General features: G+C 38.4%; 1 pseudogene; it reads right to left on the reverse strand.

Annotated features, from left to right (window-relative positions):
* Positions 1-4,425: 4,425 nt before the first annotated feature.
* On the reverse strand, positions 4,426-27,150 carry LOC138145815 (cytochrome c oxidase subunit 5A, mitochondrial pseudogene; annotated as a pseudogene).
* Positions 27,151-27,356: the final 206 nt, after the last annotated feature.

Genomic DNA, 27,356 nt, shown 5'->3' on the forward strand with positions numbered 1-27,356 from the left:
GAGAGAGAGAGAGAGAGAGAGAGAGAGAGAGAGAGAGAGAGAGAGAGTATTAGGGGCAGGGTCCATGTGTGTGTTGATATCACTGATGGAGTACCTGCTCTGGGAACCCCCTTGAATTTTCCCACTTGATGAGCATTTACCTGAGGCCATAAACCTTTCATTATCACTAGGCCCAAATCTCTGTTACTATTCACTGTCCAGCTACTTCCCACCCTTGATCCTATCAAAATATCTATACCTAAATCTGTTACCTTAAACTAGTCTAGCCCTCCTTTGGCTGTCATCTCCAAGTAGCCTTCAACTATTTCCCACCCTTAATCCCATTCCTGGAGTCTGACCTGGAGATCCTCCTTAGACTCTTCCTCAAGACCCTCCCCAAACCCTTCCTCTAGACCACCCCTAGATCCCTCCCACAATCTTTTTGCATGTAAGATCCATATTGCCCCCATGAAGGTGCTGAGATTCAATCCAGCACAGACTCTCTCCGTGTCGGATTGTTCTGGTCCACTTGTCAACACAAGCATCACAAATACTTAGGCTCTTTAGGAGTCTACTTATTATGGAAAATCTTTAATAAACTTTTGTTTTTCTTTGGCTGAGAGAAGGCTTGAGTCGAATTCATTCAGCAGGACCCAGTGTGATGTATTCTGGGGTCTTGAGCACCCCTAGCCCCCCAACCTCCACACTTCCAAGCTTTTTCCCAGTCTCTCTCCCATACCTGGAATGTACTCCCTCTTCAATCCCACCTCTTATAATGGCAAGCTTACTTCAAAGCTCAGCTCAAATACCATCTCCCATAGCTGGTTCCTGATCTATGTTCCTATGACATATGTATATGTTGTCCTCCCACTTTCAGAAAAGGTAAGCTCTGTGACAGCAGAGACCACTTTTTGTCTTTGGTTAGCCAGTATACATACATGACAGGTGCTTAATGAATACTTGTTCCCATAGATGGTTGAGAAGAAAAGATTTATTAGGGAATGCGACATCATTGTCACATTCAGATACTAGGAGTGCTGCCACATGAAAGAGGGTTGTGTATTTCTGGGCATATTTTCATCAACCAACAAATATTTATTAAGTCTTTGTTATACACTAGATATTCTCAGAGGTACTGGGGTTACAAGAACAAAGGTGAAATGGCCCCTGTCCTCAACAGTCTTACATTTTATTACCATGAAATGTGAAATTCTATTTATTTGATGACTGTTACATTCTTGTTCTTGATTATACAGGCCTAAAATACATTACAAACATTACCACAAAGGGCAATCCAAGGTAATGTTGAGTTTTAAACCTGAGGTTAGGATCCAGGGCTTTATGTGAACATGATGGTTTTTCCCCCTGTTTTTGTTTTTCTTTCCTTAAAAACAGAAACATGAATTTGGCTCCTGAATTTCATGGCTCTAGTTTGAGGGATGTGAATTTTCCCATCTATTTAATTTAAAGAATCCTAGATGGTAAATAAGTGGCAGCAGAACAGCTGAGCTCTCACACGACCCCAGCAAGGGTGAAAAAAGACCACCAACCTAAGGAATGATCAAACAATCCAAGGAAAAAGCACAAAGTGCATTTTCCCAGCTCAGATCCAACAAAAAGACTGCCAGAAGCCAGAGGGCTCTAGGGAAAGGGTCCAGGCCTGGGAGTGCAGCCCATGGAAATCTCTTAGCATGTAGACCAGGGACAAGCCAGGGAAATCTGGCACCTAGAGCTGTGGACTGAGAAGTGGGGAGGAGCCAGGATACTGCGAGTCTTCAGCTGTGTTACTTTGACTTCAAACCAAGGTAGAGAGAGCCTAGAAAGCTCAGACAAGGAGGGCAACAATCAGACTGTGCTCTGAATCAGACAGAACCCTAAATCATGCCATTCAATAGGGCTTCGAGGGTTGGTAAGTAGCTTGAACTGTCCCTGACACCCTCTGAGGAACACAGTACTCAGTACCTAGAGCAAACAATGGTATATTAGGCATATACCTCTTCAGACCAAGCAAAGGCTCACCATTTCTTCCAGAAGTATGCAAAGACTAGCTCTATCATAAGTCCTAATAAATAAAAGAAGACACATGATAAAGAACTATTGTGGATCTAAGGGCATCCAAGACACAAATCCATAAGAAGAAAATACTACCACTTTCTAAAGGCAATCCTCCAACAAAGAATAACTCAGTCACAAGCACTACTAGAATTTCTAGGAGAAAAATAAAACAAGAGTTAAAAATTCATATTATAAATTAAATTAGAGCTTCAAAAAAAAATGAAAGGAGAACGTATAGCTTGGTATAGGAAATACAAAACCTTACCCAAATGACAGGCTCTTTGAAGATTGTAATGAGTGAAATAGAAATCAGTAATTCCATAAAATAATGGAAAACAAATAGAAAAAAATTAAAAATCTGAAAAAATAAGAGAAAATATAAACCATCTCCTATAAAAAAAATACAACTGACCTGGGAAACATTTTACAAAGAGATAATATAAAAATCGTTGGACTACCTGAAAACCAGAGTAAAAAACACTTGGATGCCATATTTCAAGAATTCATGACTAAAAACTGCCAAGACCTATTAGACTCCTAAAACAAAGTAAAACCAGAAAACATTCACCAATTCTCTCCTAAAGGAAACCCCAAATTAAAAACTACCAGAAATATTATAACCAAAATCCAGACCTTCCAGGTAAAATAATACTTCAATTAGCAAGAAAGAAAGAGTTCACATACCAAGGAACCATAATCAGTATCACACAAGGTTTGGCTATTACTATTAAGAGAAGAGAGCTTGGAATGTGATATTCCAAAGAAATAAGGGCTTACAACCAAGAATAACTTATCTAGTATAACCATTTATTATTTCCTACAGGGAAAAATGGATTTTAAATAAAATAGAAGACTTCTAATCATTACTAATGAAATGACTAGATCAGAATAGAATCTCTGAAATGTAAACCTGAGTGAGAAAAAATATAGAAAAGTAAATATATTAATATAATTAGAAGGGATTATGTAATGAATTGCTTATATTCTAATAGAGGGAGAAGAAACAAGTGTCCCTTTGAAACCATAATGTCCTCAAGGTTCATAGAAAATCTTAAATAGAAGAGGGGGCCTGGGATTGACTTTGTTATGGTTGGATGACCCTGAGAAAAGAAAGAAAAAGAAACGCACTAAGGAATAAAGGAAGAAGAACAGATGAAACAATACAAACTTGGAGGAAGAGGTAGAGTGAGTGGGGGGTGGTCAGTTGAACTGACCAAGGGAGGGTTGAATATATACAGAGCTTGATATTTTTCTTGTTCAGTCTTATCCAGCTCATTGTGACTCCATTTGGGGTTTTCTTGGCAAAGATACTGGAGTGGTTTGCCATTTCCATCTAATTTTACATTTGAGGAAACTGAGGCAAACCAGGTTAAGTGACTTGCCCAGGATCATACAGCTAGTAAAGTGTCTGAGGCTGGGTTTGAATTCAGGAAGAGGTATCTTCCTGACTGCAGGTCTGGTAGTCCATCCACTACCCCATCTAGCTAAACCCTAGTTTAGTGCAGAAATGCATTAAATTCAACAGAAAAAACAACGATGACAAGAAGAGCAGGTAAGGGGAGGTTAGGAGAGTGAGCAAAGCAAAAAAAAATAGTTATAAGGAAAATTAATTTCAACTTCTAATGGTAAGTCATAAAGGGGAAGTGACTTAAAAGGAAAGAAAGCATTAGCAGTTATGATGAGGAAGAGGAGCTGTGGGATTAATTATAGATTAGAAATGTTCAACACACTCCTCTCTGACTCTCCTCTTTATAAAAATGAGGAGAAGAAAAAAAGAGGAAGGTAAGATTATAGGATGAAGGAAGGTACAGAATTAATCATAATAATGACTAAGAATGCAATGAACTCATTCAAAAATGCAGGAGGGGGGACAAGAATGGATTAGAAAACAGGATCAACATGTCACTGACAAGAAATGCACCTGATATACACGGATTCACACAAAATTAAAATAAAGGCCTAGAAATTTTTTTTATTATACTATAAGCCAAGGTTTCTTAGCTTTGTTGTCATGGACACCTCTGCAGTCTGGAGAAGCCTATAGGACCTTCTCAGAATAATGTCATCAAATTATAAAAGGAAATACTAAATTTCAGTTAGAGGTCAGTGAAAATAAAGATGTAATTTTTTTCCTCCATCCAGATTCACCAACCCATTGAAATCTATCCACAGACCACTAAGGGTACTGTGAACACCAGGTTAAGAACCCCTATTTTAAGCAATCTCAAAAAAAGCAGTAGCCATCATGGTCACAGACAAAGAAACAGAAAAAATATATGTGATTTAAAAAAGATAAACTGGGAAACTACATTTTGTTTAAAGGTTACATAGAATATATGATATATATATATTTTTGAACAACAACGATAAAATTTTTTATGTCATCACAGGTAGCAATTGCTTCAATTAAGTTCAAATGGTTTCCCTTTTATTAAGGTCCAAGTAAATATTATATAGACTGGGACTCAATAAAGAAAAATATGTTCAAATAATATTTTATCATCAGCATTTCCAGGTAAATGTGTATAATCAAGTAGCATTACCAATAAATCCTTAGGAAGCTCATCCACAAGAGTTTAAGCTTTGTCCAGGCACAGTTCCTCTGGAGTAGAGATTCCCAATTCATGTAAAGTTGGTCTAAGCTCCTGGATAATACATGGGTAGATTTCCTTATGAGGTCCTACTTTGTCCATTACAAGCTCTAGAATGCGAACTGCACTAACAAAATCATCTGACTGTCTGAATGCCCTCAAAGCATCATCAATGATTTTGGGTTCTGGAACCAGGTCGTTGCCAACCGATATATTCGTTCCTTTTCATAATTCCCAGGTGTCAAGATCTGGTTTGCTGAAGTATGTTACCCAGTGAGCATCAAACTCTTCATCTGTCTCATGGGACCCATGGGAATAGCAGCGAGCTGACTGGATAGCAGTGGATTTTTTTTTTGGGAGGGCAATTGGAGTTAAGTGACTTGCCCAAGGTCACACCACTAGTAAGTGCTAAGTGTCCGGGGCCAGATTTGAATTCAGGCCCTCCTGACTCCAGGGACAGTCCTCTATTCACTGTGCCACCTAGCTTATTTACAATAGGATACCATACATTTGCATGACACAACATTGTGTCATCAAAATTTCAATGCAGGAAAAACCCCACAAATTTACAACAAATTATTAAATTTAAGATGTGTCATTAAAAAAGGATTTAAAAAATATTAAAGGTTAAAGAAAGTAGATTTCCAAAGGGGGTGCTGAGCAATTTTTTTTTTAAGGGAGCAGTAAGTCAAATAAGTTTGAAAGCCTCTGCTATAGACCTTTCTAATAATATAAAAGGTAATGCTAGGACATGTATTTTCACCACTCCTAGTTGATGGCTATAGAAATGTTACATATAGTACTAACATAAGAAAAATACATTGATGGAATAAGAATAGGAAGAAGAAGCAAAAGTATTATTTTCTGCATATGATATGATGATCTACTTATAAAGTCAACTAAAAAACTAATAAAAATAATTTCAGCAAAAAACTACACAATTCATCAACCTTTCTACATATTACTAACAAAAATCAATATCAAGAGATAGAGAATTCCATTCAAAATAACTACAGAATGCAGAAAATATTTGGGATTCTACCTACCAAAGTATACACAAAAACTATAGGAATGAAACTACAAAATAGTTTGTACAGAAATGATGACCAAAATGGGCTGTGCCAATATAATAAAAAGAGCAATACTACCTGGCAATACTAACCCCAAGTTCATGCCATACCAAAGAATAACTTTATAGAGCTAGAAAAAATAATATCAAAATTCATATGAAAGAACCAAAGACTGAGAATTTCAAGGGAAGTAATAAAAGAAAAATAAAGGTGAGAAGGAAGGGTGCCCAACAGTATACAAAGCAGCAATCACAAAATTATTTGGTTCCAGTCGAAAATTAGAAGTCAATCAGTGGAAGAGTCTGAATGTACAGCAGATTGAAGGAAGCAAGCATAATGCCCTAGTGACTCACTTAGATTTATAATTCTCTGATCATTATTTTTACAAGTCCACCCCTTTAAGAAGAAGACCAATCATATCTCACAAAGAAAAGTTTTAAGGTGATGCTTCTCTTTATGTCTATAAAGAAAATGAAATTTATAGAAATGACAGCTATCAGGGGCAGCTAGGTGGCACAGTGAATAGAGCACCAGCCCTGCAGTCAGGAGGACCTGACTTCAAATCTGGCCTCAGACACTTAACACTTAGGCATGTCACCTTGGGCAAGTCACTTAACCTCAGCTGCCCCTCCAAAAAGCAAACAAAAACAACCCCCCAAAATAGCTACTCAACTCAATTATTTTTTCTTCCCATTCGTCTTGTGAGAGATGTTGGCAATATTTGCTCCATTTTATAGATGTAGAAAAAGAGCAGAGCTCAGGATAATGGATTGGTTTATTTCAGTTAATTCATTTGATGATATAGTTGGAGTTTAGAGGTATCCATCTGAGTTTCTAGACTGAGCCATGTTACCCCCATGGGCATATAAAGTTAGATGCAAGAAGTAAGAAAAATGGAAATTTGGAGGTGCTTGCTGTGTGTCTTTATTCAACAAGTATTTGCTAAATAATTATTCTAAATCTAGGTCTTTGCTAAGCACTGCAGGGATTATGGACAAATATATGATATGGTCCCTATTGTCTATTGAAGGTATTGAAGAATTATTGGAAGGCAAGAAATATAGACATTTACTCATTGGGAGATGGAACAGGAGAGGTGAGCTGAGGGGTGAGGGTCTGGTTAGGCCAAAGAGATTTGATGGGTATTCATAAAGAGAAAACAAGGGACCATACCAAGGGAGGTTAGTTTGTATTGGAAAAATTGTGTGTCTTCGGTGCAGACCTCACAGACAGGGAGGTTCAGGTTGATGGCAGAAATCTAAGCAGGAAGGCAGGGTGAGGCAGCAAGGATTTGAGGTCTTCAGGAAAAGGCTGGATGACCACTTACTGGGAATGACGTGGATAGAATTCTTATTGCATTAAAGGCTGGAGGAAACAGCTTCTATGGGCTCTTTTGATTCTGAGATTTTGTGGTGTTTTTTTCCCCCTGCAATCTCAAGACTTCAAATTTAAAATGGAAACTTTCTTTGTTGAAGGGATATGAATCTCTCCAATTTCCATCAATGGTAAGTAAGTTGTGGCAGTCATGGGCTAAAAGAACTAATGAAAAATAGAATAGAAAAGACCAGAGCTTTCATCAAGAAAATAAATGTACATAATTAACTGGAATTCTTTGAACTAAAGTGTTTCAGGAGAAGCATATTGTGAAGTATGTACATGCTTCTAATTTGGATAGAAGCATTAAAGTATTCCTAGGGTAATGATTTAAGCTAGAACAAGAATAAAACTTCCCTCGTGCTTGTGTTATTATCATTTAAAAATTTTGTCCTAAGCCGAGTCCTGTCACTGAAAAAAAAAATGGTAATTGGATACTTGGTTCATCTGGACAGCTGTGAATGGAATTTTTGCTAACCAGCAGCAGATGTAGAATAAAATAGCATGGCAGATGCCCATTGGCTTGGATATAATGTTAGAAGTTTGGCACCCATTTTCAAACCCATACACATCCAAAAGGGTGCTATTTCTTGAAATATTTTAATTAAATATTTATGTAAATTAATTTTGGTCACTGAAAAAGAGCTCCACAAACCACAGGCTGGATCAAAGCATTATCTAACCACAGTCCAGGTCAAAGTAGAATCTATCATGTGTCTAACAGTGCTCAGAGTAAGTTGTTGGAGCAGGATGGGAAATATTTGTTTTCCTGTTGAAAACACTTACCAGATGTTGGCATAAATGACAGAGCGTGGCTTACTAGTAGCTCATGTCCTAGATGGAATTTTACTTTCCATTTTTTTCTAAATAATATACTCTAGTTTTATCTGGGGTTGTGTGCTTTTTGGAAATTAACAATCCCATAGCAAAAATTTCATCAATAGGTTAGCTGTCTTTCTTTAGCATTTGCTTTTTAATTTTGTTTATTATTTGTGCTTAGGAATGAGCCATCATAGGTGATTATTCTTTCTCCCAGACAACTTTCAAAAATCTTCATGTGTATGAAGAATCTCAAGTTATTCTACCCCCCAAAAGAAAACATCTTAGGTCATCTTCAAAATGCAGCACAATATGAGTTGGGAGTCATTAGTTTGTGTAGAACCAGAGAACCTGGCATTTCAAAACCCAACAGACTTTATTTCTCACTGATTGCTATTCCCACTTTGAAGGCAGCAGCAATGCCCCCATACACTACAGAGGAACACCATCAACAAAATCCTTCTTTAGCCACTTTACTTGTAGAGAGGATCGCATTCTTCCACAGCCATGCATATCAGCAAATGGAGAATTCCTGCAGAAACTTCACAGTTCCCTGCCTGCCATCTGAATATTGGAGAATTTGGTGTATCATTGCAAAGAATTATCAACTTAATGAATTTAGCCTTTTTTAAGCTTTCATTTAAAAAATGGATTGGCTTAATGGACATATGTGCTGGGAGGTGTATATGTCATTCATCATAATCATGGCGCAAATATTTATAGCAGGGATTCTTAACTTTGTTGTGTGTTCTATGACTTCTGTGGAAGCCTATGGACTCCTCAAAATGTTTTAAAATGCATAAATAAAATACATAGGGTTATAAAGGAAAACAACTATATTGAAAGAGTTATCAAAATCTTTTTTTTTAAGTTCACAGACTACAGATTAAGAACCTTTCCTTTATATGAATATTTTCAAATTCAAAGTATTCATCACACATTGGTAGGTTAAGAATAAAAATTGGAAGAAACCTCAAGGAACTGCCATTTTCAGGTAGAGCTGTTTTAAACTCTACATAACACATAGTTTTCTGCATGAAAAGAAAATGTCCTGGAGATATAGCTGCCCTTAGTAAAGTGAATTCCATTCCATTCAACAAACATGTACAATACTTTCTATATCGCAACTTTCCCTATCATGGTTTAGATATATCACAGGTTGGCATAAGAAATTAAATGGGAATTTGGGGGGAGTTTTATGGAAGCTGCAGAGGACATGGGAAGGCCAATAGACAACACAGAAAAAGTTTAGAGACTCAGAAATGCATAAAATATATGTACAGTATTGTATAACATCAACATGTTTTATCTTTTAATACCACAATAATTCAGATGGTATGAAGGGTGGGGGAAAATTTACATGGCTTTTACAGATTGCGGGGGCACTGTGCCCCTAACCCCTAGGCTCCAGATGCCTGTGATATGGAAGAGATAACAGTAATATGTACCTACTATGTTCAAGGTTCTGTGCTAGGGCTACCAAGATAATGAAACAATTCCTGTCTTCAAGGAATTTACATTCTATAATTCATCTATGCAGTTCATCTAATTCATACTGGTCCAAATATTTGAAGCACCTACTATTTGATCTACTAGAGGAATTTTCCACAATTAGAATTGCCAGTATATGCTCCTCCTTAAAAACCATATGTCCAAAACTGAAACTTATTATCTTCCCTCCTGGGTTGTCCACCATCAAGTAAATCAGCTTAGATACAAGGACCCCTCTTCAAGAATCTAGTTAATCCCTCCTAGCACAATACTTGCTTTGTAGCTTTTATTGTAATGTTTGTTGTGGTACATGGTATGAGCTGTGTAAGACTTACCCCTAGCATAGATAAATGAGTAAAAATAAGAATTTATGATCCACTTGTATATTCACTTTTGAATATTAACATAACCACTCATTAAAATAATAGATTAATTTGATTATTCAATAAGTACTAGGTATCAGAAAGCAATATTATATGGAATAAAATTAAACATAAAATGCTAATGTGTGCTGAATAATTTCTTCCACTAGATAATTGCACTCCTATTTCCCACACAAGGCAGATGACAAGTATCCTACTCCACTGAGAAAATTGTTGTTGTTGCTGTTGTACATCCATCATTTTTTTTAAAAAGGATTAATGACATCATGAACGAGTACTGTCTTGACTTGTGTGTGAATTGGATTTAAGTGAGGCACAGTTGCACAAAGTCGTCAGCCTCACTCTCTCTTCCAGAGTCATCAAAGTCCAGTGGCAAGACAAAAGTCTTGACTTGGGCAAAGGGCAAAAGGTGATGGCTTGAGATGTAGTGGATGACCTTGGCATCTTCTATATCTGACCAAGCTCTAAGTGCTCCACAGTGCCTGCTTCAGCCACTTTGATGGCAGAACATTGAAGCCATTCATCAAAATTTCAGTATTGTCAAAAGTCATTCTCCATATCATTCATTACTTAGGAAACCAGATTACTAGACTTGGAGTCAGGAGGCCCTGAGTTTGAATACCGCTCTGGATACTTGATAGCTATGTGACCTAGAGCAAATTACTTAACCTCTTGGGTTTGAGTTTCCTCATCCATAAAATGATGGGATTAGGCCCAATGGACTCTAAAGTCTCTTCCAGCTATAAATCTGCAATCCTATGACCCTATGACCCACTTTCTCTTTCTTCCCTCTGGTCAGACATGTAAAGAAATTCTTATTGTTCACTGATTAATCTCTTTTAAAATTTTATGTAAAGTTTTTAATTGATGCTTTCTGTTTTCATATTACCTTCACTTTTGAATGTACCCCTCCACCTTCCCTTACCTAGTAAATGCTAGCCTCTTTTCTTATACCCTTGATCCAATTCCCTCTTACCTCCTCTAAGACCTTGCTTCAGCAGTTATCTCTTCTCTTATGCATCTTCAATTTCTTCCTCTCTCCTGCTTCCTTCCTATCTGCCTACATATATCCTCAGGTTTCCTTAATCATAAACATTATTCCCTTGACTCTGCTACTCCATGCATCTCCTGTTTCCTTCCTTTCTCTTCATAGCTTTATTCTTTTTTAAAAAAAGGTACCTATAATATGGAAATATGTTTTGCTTGACTACACACATATAATTTATATCAGATTGCTTGCCTTTCAAGCAGGAGGGAGGGGAAGAACAGAAAGAAGGAATTTGGAACTCAAAATTTAAAAAAAGAATGTTAAAAATTGTTTTTACATGTAAGCGAGGAAAAAAAAATAATTTCTTTAAAAGGTGCCTACACCTGACATCTTTCCTTCCTCATAGCCCCTCCTCTCAAACTTTTGCAATCTGGCTTTTGCCCCTGCTGCTCTATAGAAACTATTATCTTAATGGTGCTGAATGAATCCTAATCACTCAATCCAAAGTCCTTTTTTCAATCCCTATTCTTATTTATTTGTCTGAAGTTTTATACAATGTGGACCATCCTCTTCTTCTGAACATTATCTTTTTTATTGATCTTTAAGACAACATACATTCCTGTTCGTCCTACTATTTAACCTCTCCTCTGTCTCCTTCCTTAATTCTTCAAACTTCCCAACCCCATAATATTAGTGTTCACAAAGTGTATCTAATTGGCTCTTCTTTTCTCTCCGTGTACTCTTGGTCTTGGCAATCTCATTCACACATATGGCTAACTCTTGTGTGTTTCATCATATAACCTATATACTGCTCCCAATGACTATTTTATTACTTGTTTTGATTAATATATTTTCTTGTTATCCATGGTTACCTTTTCTGTAATAATGCACAGATGAGAGGGAGCAAAGCTAGTAGAGAGTAAGATAACTGCCCCCTTCTCTTTGAAGCAACAAGGGAAGATGGTTTTTATGCTAAACCCCCCAAAAGAGCAACATGCCCCTAGTCCTCAAATATCTGAGGTGTGGTAGATATAAATAGAAAGGAAGGAAGGAAGAAAGGAAGGAAGGAAGGAGAAAGAAAGAAAGAAAGAAAGAAAGAAAGAAAGAAAGAAAGAAAGAAAGAAAGAAAGAAAGAAAGAAAGAAAGAAAGAAAGAAAGAAAGAAAAAGAAAGAAAGAAAGAAAGGAGAAAAAGGAAGGAAGGAAGATGGATAGATAGATGGCTAGATAGATAGATAGATAGATAGATAGACAGACCAACTCTTCTCTGAGATAGGACAGTAAAGAAGTGAACATCTGGGGACAACCTTTGTCCTGCTTACCACAAAGGTGAATACCTCAGTCTCCCTACAGATGGGGTGGGCCAGATCTGAGAAGTTAATATCACAACACAGGCAGCTCAGGGAGCCCGTGGTCTACTACAACCAATGACAACAGAATCTGCTAGAACTTAGTCATTGACTCTTCCTACATAGCCTGATCCAAATGTAACACAAGTACAAGGCCTTAATAGGTTACATGTGAGCCAGCTAATTCCTGTGGCACAAATTGAGCAATGCTAGACAGGTCTTCAATGTTAGATGGTGATGTAAGTTAGATAAAGATCTGATCATGTCGTCCTTTTGCTTAAAAATCTTCATTGGTTCCCTGTAACCCACTAAGTTAAGTTCTAAGTGTTGCTTGGTATTCAAAGCTTCCATAATCTTTTTGTCACTCTATCTACCTTTTGAGCTATGCCTCATATTTTTCTCTCCCAAGCATTCTACATTCCGCCAAACTAGGCTATCCTTTAGTTCCTGAATACTCACTTACATATGCCTTTGCTCATGCTGTTACTTGAGTCTATGACTATCTCCCTCTTCTTTTTTGCCTATTGAATTTCTAATCATTTTTAAGACCCAACTCCAGTGCCATCTGCTCCAGGAAGCTGTCCCTGCTCCCTCTAGTCAGTAATGAGTCCTCTCCCTCCCTGTTTCACTTGGAATTTTGTTTCAGCTCTCTAATGTGCTGATTGTATAATAGTAATAGTGAATATTATAGACATATGTATTTTTGCACTATTCCCCTACTAGGCGATAGGCCCCTTGAAGGCAGATAAATTTTGTATTTCCCCCAGTGTCGAGCACAGCTCTGAACACAATAGGCTCTTAATATATTTTGAATTAAACTTAATTAGATCAACCACTGAATAATGTAATCCTGGGTTGACAATTCAGTCCTGAAGCAGAACTCATGCTGACTCTCTTCCTGGAATCAGAAACTTTCTGATTACGCCTGCTTTAGCAGTTCTGCTTTGGGGCTTTTGAGTGGCAGTGTGTAAGGTTGCTGGCTGGACTTTTTGCCTTGTTTCAGACCCCACAAGCTTTTAATTCTGGCTTTTTCTAATTACTCTAGCTGAGAATGTATCTGTGCCTGCATCTTGTTAAACTACTCCCTCCTGCTGCATGCTGCTTCCTCGGCTTCACGATTTGGCTCGCTCTTCCTTTCCTGACAAAGGAGAAAAAGGAAGAGAGAAAAAGGGATGGGGGAATTATATGGAGAGGAAGAAAGAGAGAAAGGGGGAGGAGAGAAGGGAGGAAGGAGGGAGAGAGAGAAGGAGACACAGAGGGTAAGGGAGAAAGAGGGAGAGAGTCAGAAGGGAAGGGAGAAAGGAGAGAAAGAGAGGGGGAGAGAGAGAGAGGAAGAGAGAGAGAGAGAGAGAGAGAGGAAGAGAGAGAGAGAGAGAGAGAGAGAGAGAGAGAGAGAGAGAGAGAGAGAGAGAGAGAGAATCCCACAACTCTCTTTTTCCAATTTGAAGTCAGTTCCCTTAGTAACCAAGCTCTGGCCTCCCTTATCTACCCTTTCTACCTTACCAATGTCTGTCTAATCTTGGAAAGAGTTATAGAAAAGCTAATCTCTGTATGAAAAAAATCCTCACCCTACTCTTTTGCAGAGGAGGGATCTCCATGAGTGTCATACACTGCACACATTTTCAGAATTTTTTGATGTATTGATCAGTTTTGCTGATATTTTTTCTCTTTTTCTTTTCTTTAGAAATCTCATTTGTCATGTGGGATAGCTCTCTGAGAGGGGGCAGGGGAAGGGATAAAAGGAAATTTTGTTGTTGTAAAAAAAAAAAAACAACCCAGAAGAAAACAATAAAAATTTATTTTTAAAACTCTTATTTCTAGAGTTCTATACTTTATAACATATACCTGACAGAGATTTGTTTCTTTGAGAGGCTTTTCTATTTTCCCCAAACATTTAAGAATACATTTAAGCACAACAGAACTATTCCAAAATAAAATTATACAATAGTTTTCTTACTCTTCCTTCTCCCTTCCTACCCTCTCTCCCCCCATGGCTTTCCTTCTGAAATGGATCATTTTTTTGCCAATAGGACTAGCTAGTATCATGAGTAATAGAAACATGCACTTGTCTATGTAATTGTTTTACTGGGGTAAGATTTCCTGCTAAACAAAAATTATATGTACTGATCTAAGGATCATCAGCACAGGGCTGATATCAACCCAGGAGAGCTGTTGAGATCACCAAGACAGATAGTAGAGAGGGAGAAGAGAAAAGGTTCAAGGTTAGTATGATGACCTGAATGAAAATCCAGGAGAGGAGATTGAGATGGAGCAGTCAGATATCTAGGAAGAGAACCAGGACAGAGTAGTGTCATCAAAAACTAGTGAGGAGAGAGTATCTTAGAGAAAAGGGTGGTCAGCAGTGTTGTAGAGAAGTAAAAAACAATGACGAATGAGAAATGGCCATTAGATTTGGCAATTTAGAGACCACTGGTCATTTGGTAGATGTCAATTTCGATTGAATAATTAAGTTGGAAGCCCGGCTATAGAGAATTTAAAATTGGGAAGAGAGGAAGCAGAGGCAGCAAGGGTTGATGGCTTTCTCAAAGAGTTTAGAAGAGAAGAGATGCAGGATTATAGAAGGGATGGTAGGATCGATTGTTGTTTTATTAAGATGTGGAAAATATGGGTGTAAGTAATGGATATGGAGAGGTTGAAAGTAAGAGAATGAGTGAGGACGAGAATGAGGTAGGAGCAATCTGTTGGTGAAGACAAGAGGGAATGGGATCAAGGATACTTGCTGAGGGGTTTACCTTGACAAGAAGCTGTGATCTCTTTGTGAGAAATAGGGGTGAAGGACATAGTGATAAATGGCATCTGAGTAATGCGAGATGAGGAGGAGACAAGGGGAAGTCTTGTTGAATGGCCTAAATTTCTCAGAGAAATATGAGGAATAGGTAAGGGGGAGCAGGGTTAGGTGCGGCATGGAAGGCTTGAGGAGGAATGAAAACATTTAGTATTATTCCAAAAATGTTGGTATTATTATGATGAGTGTTAGTGCTATTCCATTAGGGAGGTGTAAAAAATTGCCTTGCTGTAGTCAGAACCCATTTGAGGTATAACATAAATTTATGATTGAGTCAATCAACATAGTTTCATGATATTTTCCATCTTTGTTTACTGTCTTCATTTGTAAAATAGGGTTAATAATACTTGTACTTACTTCACAAGATTGTAGTGAGGATCAAGCACTACATAAATGTTAGTTTTTATTATTATTATTATTATTATTATTGTCCCATGTTAAAATGCAAATAGCATGGGAAGAAAAAACATTTTAATTTTTTAATAAGTAATTTCCAGGGGTGGCCAGGTAGCACAGCGAGTAAGAGCACCAGCTCCAGTGTCGGGATGACCCGGGGATCGAATCCCGGGCTCAGGCACTTAGCACCCACCCAGAAACACCTGGCCGTGTAACCTTGAGCAAGTTACTTAACCCCGATTGCTTTAAAAAAAAAAAAAAGGAATTTCCATCTCAATGTGACTAAATTTGTCAGATTCCTTTCTTAGAGTAGATTGTTTGCTTTAGGAAAGAGGGTAGACAGTAGGAAGCTACCTGGAGGGAGAGAGGTTGGTGAGTTAGGATAGGGAGAGAAAAGAGAGAGGGGAAGGAGCAAGGGATGAAGAGTTGGGAGATATTAAGTACACATTTCTATTTCACAGTTTTCCTTAGATTCATTTCTGTGGTTCTCTTATTCTAGTCTCTCAGGCTCATTATACTTAATTTTGACTCTTTCTCGCTTTAATCTAATCTGTCACCAGTTCTTGTTTCTCCCCTTAAAGGGTCTTCGATTCACCATTTGCTCTCTGTTCCACCTGCCCATACCCTTGTTTAGGTGCCTTTCTTCTCATCCCCTGGTTACTGCAAGTCTCCTGCATGTTCTCCTTGGCTCTAGGTTCTCTTCCTTTCAGTTGATCTTGCAGTCTCCCCAAGTTAGTCTTTTAAAAAATATCCCTTTTATCATCACATGACCCTGCTCAAGAATCTGCGATGGCTCCCTACTGCCTATCACAAACTCCTCTGCTAGGCTTTCAGAGCTAACCTGGATCTTCCTCCATTCTATCTTTTGAGTCACATGGTCTTTTACTCTAATGAGGCTCACCTCTCACTGTCCTAACTTCATTAATACCTCACAAGATCTGTGACTTTACTGATGGGTGCCATCTCTGCCAATGCAGATAGCAACCCATTTATAATAATTTTCGGAAGTACTATGGATAAAAAAACAAAAATAAAAACAAAAACACTTCATCACCAGGTCAAGCTCTTGACTGAGATTCTGAGTTTTGCTAGGCTGATTCTTGGATGACAGATGTCAAGTTATTCTGACTTTTGTTTTGCCCCTGGACTTTGATGACTCTGGAAGAGACAGTGAGATTGACAACTTTGTCTCTCTTAAATTCATTTCACCACAAGTCAAGACATTATGCTGTGATGTCATTGGTCTTCTTTGAAAATGAAGGCTCAACAACAATTGCCAAGTACATGCTATAAGCCCTTCTAGCTTTGTAGATCCTCCCAGACACTGCACTTCTCTGGGAAGGTCTTCAAAATCAAAGGTCACCTGTTGTAGGGCTTTAGTGGAGGGAGGGTGCACAATACATACCAAACAATGGGCGTTATCTTATGAGTAGCTAATAGATGAAAATAGGAGGATAACAAGTGGACATGAAATTGAACAGATCTGTCATCATTTCTATGGTGAACTGTTCTCATTAGCAATGAGAGCAATAATAATTCCAACCTTGGTAACTTTTCTATAATTTTTTTTTATTTTTAAATTTTTTAAATTAAATTTTATGTTTATTTTTAGTTTACATCATTCATTTCCACAAAATTTTGAGTTACAAATTTTCTCCCTGTCTTTCCCCTACCCACCACCCCAAAACAGCGATCTCACTATATACCACCTTCCCCAATCTGCTGTCTCCTATGTCCTCCCTCATCCTCCCTCTGACTTTCTGGTAGGGCAAGATGGATCTCCATACCCCAGTGCCCGTATATCTTATTTCCCAGTCGACCTTGGTACCTTGTTAAAAAAGCCTTCTGTACCTCAGTTTCCTTCATTTGTAAAAGATAGGGGCTCAAAATGATCTCTGAGGTAACTTATAACTCTGAAATTCTGTGATTCATGCTCTTCTTTCTGACTACAATGCTTGTCTCCCTTATCCCCAAATAGGCAAATCCTACCTTTTATTAAAAGCCCACTTCAGGTTCTGTTTCCTTTGTGACTGGTCTTTTCCTTACTTTTTTGGTCCATCCAGGCCTCTCCTTTCTTTAAACTGTTGTATATGCATCATCTATATATAGTCTCTCTATATATACACACAAATATATACGTATACATACATATACATACACACATGTATGTGTGTATTTATATTATATATATACATATACATTAGCATTCACCTCTCTATTTCATGTGAACGTGTCCATTGATTTATAATCTTCCTTTGGAGACTTCCCTTCCTTTAGAATCTACCCTCTTTAAGATATTTCAAAAATCGTTCTCCAATTGACTTTAAGATTATGAAACTTCCAGCTCAGATTATTTTCTGTTTGTTTGTATCTGACTGGATACAGCTGGGTTTTTTTTCCCTTGATTTCATCTTCTTGAGTGCCATTTGTACTTTGTTGTGTAGTATACCGAGTATTTCCATGGCAGAGTGCAACTAGGTCCTTCCATTATCATTGCTGATCAAAACAGAGAACCATAGAAATGATGACAGACCTGTTCAATTTCGTGTCTATTTGTTATCCTCTCATATTCATCTATAATTGTTCATGGGTTTATTTGAGTAACTTGGCTGACACACCGAAATTCATTTTATTTTCTTTTAAAATGTTTTGTTGATTTTTTTCTTAAAACAGCACTGTTGTTTCCAATAGCCAGTCCCTTAGGTAGAAATTTCCCTTGTCAAAAAAGAAAAACATTTAAGCAAAACAAACTGACTTTTTAACCAAATAAAAGGAAAAAAAACATTTAAGTAAAACAAACTGACTTATCAGCCAAATATGATTCCACATATAGTATTCTGTACAGCTTCAAGTTCATTTTCAACTTGATTTAATTTTACATTTTTATAAAGCAATGAAGCTAATAATCTTTTATCTTCCTGATAACATTTTACAAATGAGCATGAGTATAATTATTACAAATTATGAGGTAGCTAGGGACTGCAGTGGATAGAGCCCCAGACCTGGAGTCAGGAGATCCTGAGTTCAGATCTGGCCTCAGACACTCACCAGCCGTGTGATCCTGGGCAATTCCCTTAACCTGTTTGCCTCGGTTACCTCAACTGAAAAGGGGGATAATAGCAGTACCTATCTGCCAGGGTTGTTGTAAAGATCAAGCGAGATAATATTTGCAAAGTGTTTAGTGCAGTGCCCAGCACATAAGAAGCTCTGTGTAAATGTTTGTTTCGTTCCTTCCAAATGAGATATTTGTAAAGTGCTTAGCACAGTGTATAGCTCCTAGTAGGCACTCTACAAATGTTTATTCCTTCCCCTCCTTTGCCTCAACTGAAAAAAAAAAAAAAGGCAACCAGAAGATGTTAGCAGTTACTAACCTGCCTGCCTACTTTTTTCATTTCTGTCTCTTCTCTCATCATCTTTATAAATTTAGGTACCCTTGTTGAAAATGTTAGAAGAGAGCAATCAGGCTTTTTGCGAGTGATTTTTATGGCATGCCACATCTTCACAGTTATCTAATTGATGGAGAGGTCTACAGAATATATGATCCTGCTGGCTCTAATTTTTGTTGACTCTCCCAAAACAGTTGATTTGGCAGAGAATTCTGCATTCCTAAAGTCTCCTCCATCAAGCAGTTATGATCGCATAGCTGCAGAAATAAGCCTCTCTGATCATCACCTTCAAGTGAAAGGCCAAACAAAGAGATGTCAGCTCAGTGTCATAGAGGACGTGCTATAGAAGATACAAGCAGAAGAGATACTCTAGATGCTGATGTTCATAGATCATATTCTGGTGATTGAACTGATCCCCACAACACGAGGGTCTTCTCAGTGAGATTCACCATCATTCCAAAGGGAGTGACTTAATCATCCACACAGGAAAAATCAAGTGGATGAAGTATGAATATCACCCAGATTATTCCATGCAGTAATGTTGGGTAAGCTGTTGTCTTGGTCCATCAATACATGAATCTCAGATATTCTAATTGGGCAGTCAGATCAGAATTGCACAGGAGGAGAAAATAAGACAGGATTGGATTTGGGAAATTATGCAATACTTTTCAGTGATCTTCAGCTGCAAAAATCTTTCTTTTTGCTACCAGTATTCTCCTAGATGGTGAGTTTTGGTGACAAGTTACAAAACATTATGAACCCAAGTGATTAGGTATTGCAGATAAGCCAAGGGCAATAAAGAGACTGGTCATGGATGTTAGGAGGTTGCAGCAATCATGATTTGTGAGAGGGAAAAAAGAGTCATAAAAGCATCACCCAGGACATACATTACCAGAAAAAGAGGTAAGAGCTCATGTAGTGACAATGAGACATAACAACAGATGCACAGTTTGAGTGTTGCAGTCATATCCATGAGGTATTTAAAATAACTAACCAGTATATTGGATGGGAATCCTTCGTGACTTAGGGAGACATAGACAAAAAAAATCACATAGGAGAAGAGGCCATGCGTGGGTGACTTGTGACCTGCACTGATAGAGGGAATTTTCATACCAAGAAATTCATTGAATTAAACAATTGTTTCATAAATTTAATTTACTTCCTAGAGAATAACTTAGGTCTTCTATTTCTTTTGTATTATACTAGATAGGTAGATCATGGGCATAAAATTGATGCTTAATAAGCATTTATTATTTAATTAATTATGGAAGTAAAGAATGGCTATACATTTCATTCACTTGGGAAAATGTCACTGCTAATAGAACGAAGATAAGTCAATGAACATTCATAGAGTGTTTGTTATGTACCAGGAATTGTGCTAAGGACTAGAGAGACCCCAAAAACCCCCTCAAAAACCCAAAGATAGTCTGCCCTCAAGGAGCACACAATTGAGTGGGGGAGACATTAAGCAGGTTAACACATATAGATAAGCTATATACAGGTAAATAGGAAATAATTAAGAGAGGGAAGGCAGTGAAGTTTTAATTGAGAGTTAAAGGAAGGCAGGAAAGCCAGTGGGCAGAAAAGAAGAGGGAGAGAATTGCAGGCACGGGGACTTTCTTTACTTCTACAACTGATGTTCATAAATTTTGTCATCAGGGACTCCTTTGGCATTCTGGTGAAACCTATGGACCCTTTCTTGGAGTTATGTTTCTAAATGCATGAAATAAAATATGTAGGATTGCAAGGAAAACCAATCCTATTGTAATACAGTTATTGAAAATATATGGAGTGTCTTGGTGGTAGGAGGAGGCCAGTGTACATGAGGTGTAAGAAGAGTAGAAAAAAAAGAGTAGTAAGAAGGGAGCTAGGATTTTGTATTTTGATCCTGGAGGCAATGAGGTCACTGGAGTTTTTTGAGTAGGGTTGGTGAGGGGGCGTAATATGGTTAGACCTAGATATAAGGAAAATCACTTTGGTGACTGAATGAAGGAGTGAGGAGATCCACGAATAAGCTGTTGTTGTTAGCTCTATAGACAGAATGCAGTAGAGAATGTGGAAATAGCAAACTACAAGTCAGTGCTATGAGAGAGAGAGGAAGTGGGAGGAGAGAGTGAGAGACAGACAGACAGAGATAGAGAGAGACACACATACACAGAGACAGAGAGCAAGAGGGACAGAGATACAGAGAGGGAGAGAAAGACACAGAGACAGAGAAAGAAAGAGGGTGGGGGAGGGACCAAAAGTCACTGTCAAGGTTGCAGTCGTTGCTGACCTTGTGTTACAATCATTACTGTTTTGCCCTTTGGTGAATTCTGTCTATAAGACCTCAAGTAGTTTATTGGACAGTTTTATTCATGGGACTTTCCCCAGGGATATTCAGGACACAAGAAAACACAAACATAGATATGCAAGAAAAGTCATCTATGTAGCCAAACTTTTCAGAACTATGCTGCTTTCCCAATAAAATTTCAACGAACTTCCCCTTTGTCTTAGAGATGGAAGGGACCTTAGAAGTCGTGAACCACTTCATTTTATAGTTGAGGAACCCAGGGAAGGGAAATGACTTGCTCAGGGTCACACTGATCTAAATGACAGTGACAAAGTGACTAAGTGAGACTTGAATTCAGATCCTCTGACTCCAAATTTAGTGTTTTTCCCATTGTAACGCACTACCTCAGCCATAGTAGAAGGGACAGGTCAGGGAACACTAAGCCAGAGGCCTGGGCTTTCTCTGTTTCTATAGTCGATGCTCCTAACATTTGCTGTATCAGGGATTCCTTTGGCATTCTGGTGAAACCCATGGACCCTTTCTTAGAATCATGTTTTTTAAAAGGATAAAATAAAATATGTAGGATTGCAGGAGAAACTAATTCTATTGAAATACAGTTACTGAAAAAAACTGTTTCTGGGTGCACAGACTTCAGGTTAAGAATCCCGGTTCTCTGAGCTGCTTACCAGCAGCCTCTGAGTGGGAGAGAGACGACTGCCTTTTGTCAGACGTGTTGGCAACAGCTGCTACCTTCCTGCCTCCAAGCTGATCTGCTCTGCCTGCCTACATGTGACAACAATGGCTTTGCCGAGGTGTAAGATAGAGTCTGTGTCTTTCTTGTGTCCTGCTCTGTATGGCCTCATTCATTAGAGAAAGAAATGTTTAATTTCCTAGGAAAGAATCTTAAGGAACCACAGGGTTGGTTAAAAAAAAAAAAAACAAACAGAAAAAAATGAATTCGGTTTCTTGTCAGAGTAAAATCTCTTTTATCTTTGAGGTTCATTTGTGGTATGTTCTAATCCCTCCAGTCAAGTTCTACTTGTTGGCATGGCAATGACCCTCGGGTTTTTAAAGGCTACATTATAAACTCTACTAGACCTTCTCCAGTTAGAGTAATAATAATACTAGTAATAAGTAGCACTCTGTATAGCACTTACTGTATGCCAGGCATTGTGCTAAGTGGTTTATAATTATTATCCCATTGGATCCTTCCTTCCAACAATCCTGGGAGGTAGGTGTTATTATTATCTCCATTTTACAAATGAGGAAAGGGAGGCAAACCAAGGTTAAGTGACTCACTTGTCCATGGTCACACAGCTAGTAGGTGTTTGAGGTGGTCTGACTCCAGACCCACTGTAACACCTAGCTTCCTCCAAGAAAGGCTTTGTATAAGACAGTTCTGATATCTTTCTTTAGGTTAGGGGGTTCTTAATATTTTTGGGGGGTGGACTCAAAGATCTCTTTGGCAGTCTGTCAAAGTCTATGGACCCCTTCTTAGAAAATGCACAAAATAAAATACATAGAATTACAAAGGACACTAATATATATTGAAAAAGTTATTAAAAAAATTTTAAAACATGTTCATGGATGCCAGGTTAAAAGGACCTGTGATAGAGGACCAGTCTAGTTAAATCTAGAGAGGTTTATCACCAGAAAGCTGACCACAGGCATATGAATTATTATGGCCACAGTAACTCATGAAAGCCACCTGTTACATAAGTTGCAGTCTACATTAGTGGAGAAACCAACCAGTCATGCAGTGAAATGATGGATCTGTTGAAATATTGAAGAATCCTCCAGGCAATTATTACCTGAGGTTAGAAAGAATTATCAACCCTTTCTAAGGGTCTCAATCATATCTCTATCTCTATGTATACACACATACACGCACAAACACATATGTGTGTACGCACATGTGTATATGTATGCATACGTGTACATTGTATACATGTGTATATGTGTGTATGCAAACATGTATATAGGTACCCATATATACATATAGACACATATCTATTTGTCTTAATTCCTTTATTCTTTCCTTCTAGCTTAGAGAAAACACACTGTGTAAGAAGGAGATGCAAAAAAGTCAGAAGATGATTAAATTTATTTTTGAACACGTTAATTCTTTATCAACTCTATTTTCAGAGGGCATCACTGTATTACATTAATGCCTCAAGTTGCTAACAATACCAGCTGGTATGGCAGGCACTTGCATCTCTCTAGAGCAAAAGTACCGACTCATTACTTCCCCTTAGTACTATACCATCCTTGCCACTCAACTATAGAGTTGTATCTACTCACTTGGCACTCTTTTCTAAAGGGACAGACAAAAAAACCTTGCTTACTTTCTGTCACAGTGGTTAGCATTTAGGAGGATCCCTGGGCCTCTGCTGTTTCTTTTACCAGTGTGTTTCCTTATGTCAAGTCACCTCATCTCAGCTGGAAATCTCTCCTTTTCCCCTTACTTGAAGAGAGGTTCATTAGACTTTTGTGATTGCCTGCTTTTTTCCTCTCCCTGATGTGTCTGTGTAGGGCTCCCCTCCTTGATCCTGAATATAATCATCAAACCTGGCTGCTGTTGTTAGAAACAAATGATTTTCAGATTTGTTATTTCTGTGTTGGTATTTTTCTGAGAGGTTGGCTATCTCTCCCTGAAAACCCCCGCATTTCCTGAGAAGACATTCCTTTACCCATTGGGGTATATCATTTGACCATGTCTCATGCTTTCCTTTTGTTTCCCTCAGTGACCAGGAGGACTCTGCCAGGTGTGTTATAGAGATGCCCATTAAATACTCATTGGTTGTGTGATTCATTGATTCTCCTGAAGAGTCTAGTCTTGGGTTTTCTCACACTAAGCCATAACCCTTTCAGTAACATTTAGATCTCCAAGAATTCAGTCTTCCAAAAGGAGAAACCGAGTTGCTTTTGGCATCTATTTATATTGGCCCTGTCCAAAGTTATGCATTTTGTAAGACCAAAGAGCAAATGTGGCCATCAACAGAATTCTGTCAGTCACTCTTTTCTAATCATTCTTAGAACACTAATACCCTGCCTTAGAAACATTTTAATTTATTGTTTTAAATAAGTATTTCACTTATGTGGATTTGTGTTTCTTCAATGGACTTATTGTACTTGGTCTCTTTATCTCTTACCCTAGTATATCCATTCAGTTGCCAAGTGTTTCCAAATCTATCTCCACAACATCTTTGGCATCCGTCCCATCCTTTCCACTCACATGGCTGCCATCCTAGTTCAGGCCCTTAATAGCGATATTTTCCCCTGCCTCTGCTCTCTCCCACATGCCTACACCCAGCTAAAGAGTGGGTCTGCCAGGCCATTTTTTTCCTTAAGAAGCTTCTGTGACTCTCTGGGATAAAATTTAAACTTGCTTGTTTGACTTTTAAAGCTTTGAAGAAAATTTCATCCTTACTTAGCTTTCAAGATGAATTTCAGATTACTATAATTTTGTTCTTTGTTCTAGGCAATGTGTAACTTGCTTTTCCCCATTCACAACATTCCATCTACCACCTCAATGTTGTTTTTTTTTTTCATGGACTATCTCTATGCCAGAAATATTTTCTCTCCTTGCCTCTATCTCAAGCTCCCCTTCAAGGCTCATCTCAGGTAACACCTCCTACAATGAACCTTTCCTTATTTCCCCAGTTGTTAGTACTCTTCACTTCCCTACCAGTCTCCTAGGAAGTACTCTATATTTTATGTTGGTTTCTTTGTGTATGTATTGACCCTCCCCCCCCCATTCTCTGATCCCCTGAATCTCAACTCCTTAAGAGTTTTTGTCTTTGTATTCCCAGAACATGGCACAGTATCTCAGTGCCTGGCACCCAGTAGATACTTACTAAATATTGTTGAATTGATTTAAGGATGTGAATTGTGGCTGAAAAATGGCAAGGCAAGGTAAGAAGGGATGTAATCATCATGAATTCTAAAATACCTTTCAAAATTTCCTAAGACTGAATTATTTGGTATCTTAGAAGCAAAAAATGCTCCTGAGGAAATCTTGGGTGGTAATGCTTCCCCATGTAGATCGGAACAGGTATTTTATCTCCTACATCTAATTCACTTTTATGTGTGTGTGTGTGTGTGCACACATATGTATGTATGAGAATGGCCACTGCATTTTGATTACTTGAAAAGTATCATCACTGTGAAGAAAAAGGGAGGAACAATTCTTTGGGGAGCTGAAAGCCCTGCACAGATGCGGCGCTCTTGATTTAAACAAAGTAGAATCATCTTTGGTTCATTAATATCTCTGGGATTTCAAGTTGAGATTAAAAAAAAAAAAGCTATACTCTCTTGGTAACATCAGTCTCCTCTTCAGTAGAGCTGCTATGTGGTCCAGGGAGAAAGATGTATCCGTCTCTCCAGTGTTTATCCCTCTTGCCACTTCTCCCGAATGAAAGGGGTTCTCAGATAGCTTAAGTGGATCAAACTGGAGTCAGAGCTAAGAGTTCTTTTACCTTCTGTCTGTGGTCTGGGACAATGAAGCTACCTTTTTTAAACAAACCCAGCTTCCATTTCCATGAGGGCTGTCTGGTGGCAAAAACTTATTCATAGAACCAGAGCATGGAAAAGGAGGTTACAGAATGTCTAGCTTAATCCCTTTTACAGATGAGGAAACTGAAACCTAGAAAAGTTATCCTATCTTATAAGGTTGGTCAGTTGTTGTTCAATTGTATCTGACTCTTTGTGACCCCATTTGGGGTTTTCTTGGCAGAGATACTGGAGTAGTTTGCCATTTTCTTCTCCAGATCATTTTACAGATGAGGAAACTGAGGCAAACAGGGTTAAGTGACTTGCCCAAGCTAGTAAATGTCTGAGACTGAATTTGCCTTCAGGTCTTCCTGGCACCATTTTTACTTTTTTTCCTACCCTGGCCAGTTAATTAACAGACCATGTGTTCCCTGCTTTCAATTCCAATGATCTTTTCACTTTACTGCCCCTCCTCCCATTTCACACAAAGTACCTTAGAAGCACTGAGGTGGTATGGTGGAGAGTCCTGAACCTGAAGTCATAAAGACCTGAGTTCAAATCCAGTCTCAAACATTTATTAATTGTGTGAACCTGAGTCACCCCCTGTCTACCTCAGTTTCCTCAACTGTATAATGGGGATAATAATCCGCAGGGTTTTTGTGAGTGTCAAATGAGATAATATTTGTCAAAAAGTGCTGAGCACAGGACTTGGCACGTAGTAGGTGCTTGTTTCCTTCCCTTAGGCATAAGGCTCATTATACTGCCCCTCCCCCGCTTTACACACAGTACTTCCATTGGTGAGTATAGTGTATATTCCATTGTTCAGTCACTTTTCAGTCATGTCTGACTCTTCATTACCCCATTTGGGTGTTTTCTTTGCAGAGATACTGGAGTGGTTTGTCATTTCCTTCTCCAGCTCATTTTACAGATGAAACAACTGAGGCCAGCAGGGTTCAGTGATTTGCTCAAGGTCACACTAGTAGCATCTGAGGCTAGATTTGTACTCAGGAAAATGAGTCTTCCTGACTCTGGGGCCAGCGCTCTGTGCGCTGTGCTGCCTAACTACCCTGATCACATACACAGTAGACCCTTCATAAATGTGCGTTGACTTAGACTGAATCATTAAAGCCCAGCAATGTTCATTCTTCTCATTCTGAAATGAGCTCATTGGAAAGATGGCACAGGGAAGGTTTTCTCATGCGGTGTACTTTGACCATAATTTTCCTGATTGGCATTGCCCGAGCTTATCTTTCTCTTAGTGATCCCACTTTCTAGACATTCTATCCTCCCCCCACCCCACTGCTTCTGGCAGACTAACTTCCCTGGAGGAAATATGGGTTATGCTGATTACATTCTGACAACCTTGGGAGACAGATTCTTCAGACAATTTGGTAAGCCAACTGATTTTTTGAATCCATTAAGAGCAGAAGAATCTGGGGCCAAGGCCAGGCTCAGAGGCAGTATATCATCCACCTCTCTGAGCATGACTTAGATTCAAGTTGGCCCATAAAAGCTGAGTCTTGTCAGGTTTTTTTGGCAGTCCAAGGATGGGTTCCATAGAGTATTGGATAATAGAAAAAAAATTGGCCTTTTGGGCAATGACCAAGAGGGAAAGGAGTTTAATTCAGACATACCTGGAAGCACTTAGGCCCCATGGCAGAATGACTCCACTCTCTGTTCTTTGAGAGGTATCATCATACATAACGGAACCAATTATCTTTGGGACAGCATTTATGTGAATTCATGGAAATCCTGCCTCTGGTCTGCGTTACACACATGGATTTCCCAAAGAATTGGTGGAAGAACTACTTCTGCTCAGAATGAAACTATCAAGTTTTTTTTGTTTTCTTTGAATAATCACCTTTGACTTGTAGGCTTAAACTCTGGAGGTTCTCCTCTTACTCCTCT

Source organism: Petaurus breviceps, unplaced genomic scaffold (assembly GCF_028583685.1).
Source record: "Petaurus breviceps papuanus isolate PSGF00001 unplaced genomic scaffold, PetGlider_PUasm1.0 90750, whole genome shotgun sequence".
In the NCBI taxonomy this organism is placed as follows: Eukaryota; Metazoa; Chordata; class Mammalia; order Diprotodontia; family Petauridae; genus Petaurus; species Petaurus breviceps.